Genomic DNA, 5,433 nt, shown 5'->3' with positions numbered 1-5,433 from the left:
CGCTAACCATGCCGAGACCCCCTGGTCGCTGTTGCGACTAAGCTTCGATCGTCAATGGTAATCAAAGGTTGGAGGAAGAGTTATGGATGTGTTTTGCAGCAATTTATCTCCGTTGGCAAGCATGGGGGTAATAATATATGTGTGAGGGCGTGCACACACTAGCACGCACGCGCGTACGCGCAGGCATGTACGTACGCATGTACGCGAACAAGGGGACACAGGTGGAGACTGAGTACCCACATGAGCCACAGGGGACGTTAGAAGGAACTTTTTCAGTGTCAGAGTAGTTAACGGATGGAATGCATTAGGCAGTGATGTGGTGGAGGCTGACTCCATACACAGTTTCAAATGTAAATATGATAGAGCCCAGTAGGCTCAGAAACCTGTACACCAGTTGGTTGACGGTCGAAAGGCGGGACCAAAGAGCCAGAGATCAACCCCCGCAAGCACACCTAGGTGAGTACACACACACACACACACACACACACACACACACACACACACACACACACACACACACACACACACACACACACACACACACACACACACACACACACACACACACACATACACACACCACGCACACACACACACACACACACACACACACACACACACACACACACACACACACACACACATACACACACACGTAAGGGCTTCGCGACTGAGTGGACAACGCTCGGGTGTCGCAGTCTTAAGGGCCCGGGTTCGATTCCAGACTGAGGCAGAAACAAATGGGTAGAGTTTCTTTCACCCTAATGCCCCTGTTAACCTAGCAGTAAATAGGTACCTGGGAGTTAAACAGCTGCTACGGGCTGCTTCCTGGGGATGTGTTTATGTATGGGCTTAATAGAGATAAATGTATGTAGTAGAGATAATAGAGGAAAAATAGATTGGTTAAAAAGGCGGGCTCCAAGAGCTAATAGCTCGATTTTGCACAAATAGTAAATACACACACATGACTTGTATATGACTCTTCTTACCCTTCTAATTTCCCCCTGGAACACGATCAAGCAATCACCTTCCAACCAGATACACAATTACTGCTATGTGAACAGGGCAAAGACATCATATACGGATCGGTGCCCAGTCAATCTTTCCTTGAACCGTTAGCCCAATAAATTACAAAAATGTCAGAAAGGCGGATTCTGGGAGCTGACTCTCAACACATGTAGGTGAGTACACACCAGCAAACTCAGCAGGTAATAGAGTAGTGAATATCACCGCCTGTCACGCGGATGACCGGGGTTCGATTCCCCGTCAGAGAAGAATTTCTTTGATGTCAGAAGGAACAATTTAAGTGTAAAAGTCGTAAAAGAGTGGAATTGACTGGATGGGTAAGTTGTCGATCCCAGTTCGCTATCCAGTAACATATGTAAACACGTGTAAACATATGTAAACATGTGAGAAACTACTAAAAAGTGTCACACCGTTAAACACCTGTTGCTCGACCACCACGAGGTAATGTGTCGCAGTCGTTGGCTCGATCGCCGTGGCCGGACAGAAGTGTTTGGGCAACGTGATACCTGATATGCAACTGATACCTCTGATACCAAGCAACAGCCTGGTGGACCAAGCTCTCTCAAGTCAAGCCTGCCCTTGGGCCGGGCTTATGGCGTAGAAGAACTCCCAGAACCCCATCAACCAGGTATCAAATAGATATTGCAACAGAGGAGACATGATCCAGGCATGCAACATCCTCTCCGCAGAATCAGTGCAACGGAGAATGCTTTAGTTGAGCAAGCAGTACAAGAGGAAATGCAAGGGAGGCTAGACAAGCGTTTGTCAACCCGCAAGCATACGAGGGAACACGCCTGCAGTGTTACTGTGCCGAGCTAATGGAATGAGCTATGAGGGGGAATTAATAGGGAACTTATAAAATCTATAGTTATAGGAGCAGAGGTTGATGATAACATGAGGATGGTGAGTCGTTGTATTAGACACACACACACACACACACACACACACACACACACACACACACACACACACACACACACACACACACACACACACACACACACACACACACACACACACACACACACATCCTGGGGAGGGCGAGACAGCTAGGCGCGTTTCCTTGCACCCGTTGCCTCTGTTCACCTAGCAGTAATTAGGAACTTGGTTGTTAGTCGACCATAGTGGGTCGCTTTCTGAGGAATGGTCAAATACCGTTCATATTCGAGAAAACTTCGAATTTCCCACAAAACATGGAACCTATTAGGTGAGTACACACACACACACACACACACACACACACACACACACACACACACACACACACACACACACACACACACACAGACACACACACACACACACACACACACACACACACACACACACACACACACACACACACACACACACACACACACACACACACACAGTGTTTTACTGACATATGACACATGTCACATCACCCACACTCAAGAAATACCATGAATAAAACCATTAACAGTGTAGCAGACAGAACCCAAGTTGTTATTCCCCTCGTGACTGAAGGGGAAGGGAAGGAGGTAATTGTTTAAGAGTTGAGTGCGTCTGTCAGACTGAACGTGAGCTTCTTTATTGCGTGCGAATAAATTTATATTGAAGCTTTAGGTGCATTATAACAAGATGAGTTATATTTCATATATATATATATATGCGAACAAGCCTGAATGGTCCCCAGGACATATGCAACTGAAAACTCACACCCCAGAAGTGACTCGAACCCATACTCCCAGAAGCCACGCAACTGGTATGTACAAGACGCCTTAATCCACTTGACCATCACGACCGGACATAATGAGGTGATAGCCGAGGCTATATGAACCACCCCACCGCCGGCACTCGGATAGTTATCTTGGGCATAGCATTTTACCAAATCACCTCATTCTTTGGGGCACACGTGAGGAACACAAATGCGAACAAGCCTGAATGGTCCCCAGGACATATGCAACTGAAAACTCACACCCCAGAAGTGACTCGAACCCATACTCCCAGAAGCCACGCAACTGGTATGTACAAGACGCCTTAATCCACTTGACCATCACGACCGGACATAATGAGGTGATAGCCGAGGCTATATGAACCACCCCACCGCCGGCACTCGGATAGTTATCTTGGGCATAGCATTTTACCAAATCACCTCATTCTTTGGGGCACACGTGAGGAACACAAATGCGAACAAGCCTGAATGGTCCCCAGGACATATGCAACTGAAAACTCACACCCAGAAGTGACTCGAACCCATACTCCCAGAAGCCACGCAACTGGTATGTACAAGACGCCTTAATCCACTTGACCATCACGACCGGACATAATGAGGTGATAGCCGAGGCTATATGAGTGGCGGGTGGCGGCTGGTGGTGGGTGGCGGGTGGCGGCTGGTGGTGGGTGGTGGCAGGTGGCGGCTGGTGGTGGCTGGTGGCGGGTGGCGGCTGGTGGTGGGTGGTGGCGGGTGGCGGCTGGTGGTGGGTGGTGGCAGGTGGCGGCTGGTGGTGGGTGGTGGCGGGTGGCGGCTGGTGGTGGGTGGCGGGTGGCAGCGGGTGGCGGCGGGTGGCGGCTGGTGGCGGCCAGCTGGGACACACCCTTCACCACTGAAGGTCTGAGCACAACTAACCATGTCTCTCTCACCACCAGAACAGTGTTGCCAGCTCGCGCTCTCAAAATGTTTCCTTCAAAGATTGTATATTATCTTTGAACAACAAGTTTGATTATCAAGGAAATAATGCATATATTATTGTCACATTAATACTGTGCAATATCTTATTACATTCCTGTTAAATAATTATAATTTGAAACAGGACAAAAAATCCAACATATATATAAAAACCAACATTAGAGATCACGAGGCCTAGGCCTCGCCTGTGACCACACATCCTGCCTCCCTGGCCTGCTACTCTCTCACACCTCACACTCTTAACTCTCTCATAATCTCTCTCACTCTCAATCACTCTTACGCACTATTACTCACTCTTACTCTCAATCACTCTTACACACTATTACTCACTCTTACTCTCAATCACTCTTACGCACTATTACTCACTCTTACTCTCAGTCATCCTTACTCACTCTCATACTCACTCTTACTCTGTCACTCTTACTCTCTGTCACTCTTACTCTCTGTCACTCTTACTCTCTGTCACTCTTACTCTCTGTCACTCTTACTCTGTCACTCTTACTCTGTCACTCTTACTCACTGTCACTCTTACTCTCTGTCACTCTTACTCTCTGTCACTCTTACTCTGTCATTCTTACTCACTCTCAGTCACCCTTACCCATTCATACTCCCTCTCTCACTCTTACTCTCATACTCTTACTCTCAATTACTCTTACTCTCAATCACTCTTACTCCCAATCACTCCTACTCCCAATCACTCCTACTCTCAATCACTCCTACTCTCATTCTTACTCTTACTCTTACTCCCAATCACTCTTACGAATGAGAATAAGAGTGATTGACAAATCACTCTTATTCTCATTCTTACTCTTACTCTCACTCTTACTCTTACTCCCAATCACTCTTACTCCCAATCATTCTTACTCTCAATCACTCTTACTCTCAATCACTCTTACTCTCAATCACTCTTACTCTCATTCTTACTCTTACTCACTCTTACTCTCAATCACTCTTATTCTCATTCTTACTCCTACTCCCAATCACTCTTACTCCCAATCACTCTTACTCTCAATCACTCTTACTCCCAATCACTCTTACTCTCAATCACTCTTACTCTCAATCACTTTTACTCTCAATCACTCTTACTCTCAATCACTCTTTCTCTCACTAACTCTCAATCACTCTTACTCTCACTCTAACTCTCAATCACTCTTACGCACTATTACTCACTCTTTCTCTCAGTCATCCTTACTCACTCTCATACTCACTCTTACTCTGTCACTCTTACTCTCTGTCACTCTTACTCTCTGTCACTCTTACTCTCTGTCACTCTTACTCTCTGTCACTCTTACTCTCTGTCACTCTTACTCTGTCACTCTTACTCTCTGTCACTCTTACTCTCTGTCACTCTTACTCTCTATCACTCTTACTCTGTCATTCTTACTCAGTCACTCTTACTCACTCTCAGTCACCCTTACCCATTCATACTCACTCTCTCACTCTTGCTCTCATACTCTTACTCTCAATTACTCCTACTCTCAATCACTCTTACTCCCAATCACTCCTACTCCCAATCACTCCTACTCTCAATCACTCCTACTCTCATTCTTACTCTTACTCTTACTCCCAATCACTCTTACTCTCAATCACTCTTATTCTCATTCTTACTCTTACTCTCACTCTTACTCTTACTCCCAATCACTCTTACTCTCAATCACTCTTACTCTCAATCACTCTTACTCTCATTCTTACTCTTACTCACTCTTACTCTCAATCACTCTTATTCTCATTCTTACTCCTACTCTCACTCTAACTCC

This window comes from Procambarus clarkii, chromosome 12, assembly GCF_040958095.1.
Source record: "Procambarus clarkii isolate CNS0578487 chromosome 12, FALCON_Pclarkii_2.0, whole genome shotgun sequence".
Lineage (NCBI taxonomy): Eukaryota > Metazoa > Arthropoda > Malacostraca > Decapoda > Cambaridae > Procambarus > Procambarus clarkii.
This window is presented reverse-complemented; position numbering follows the sequence as displayed.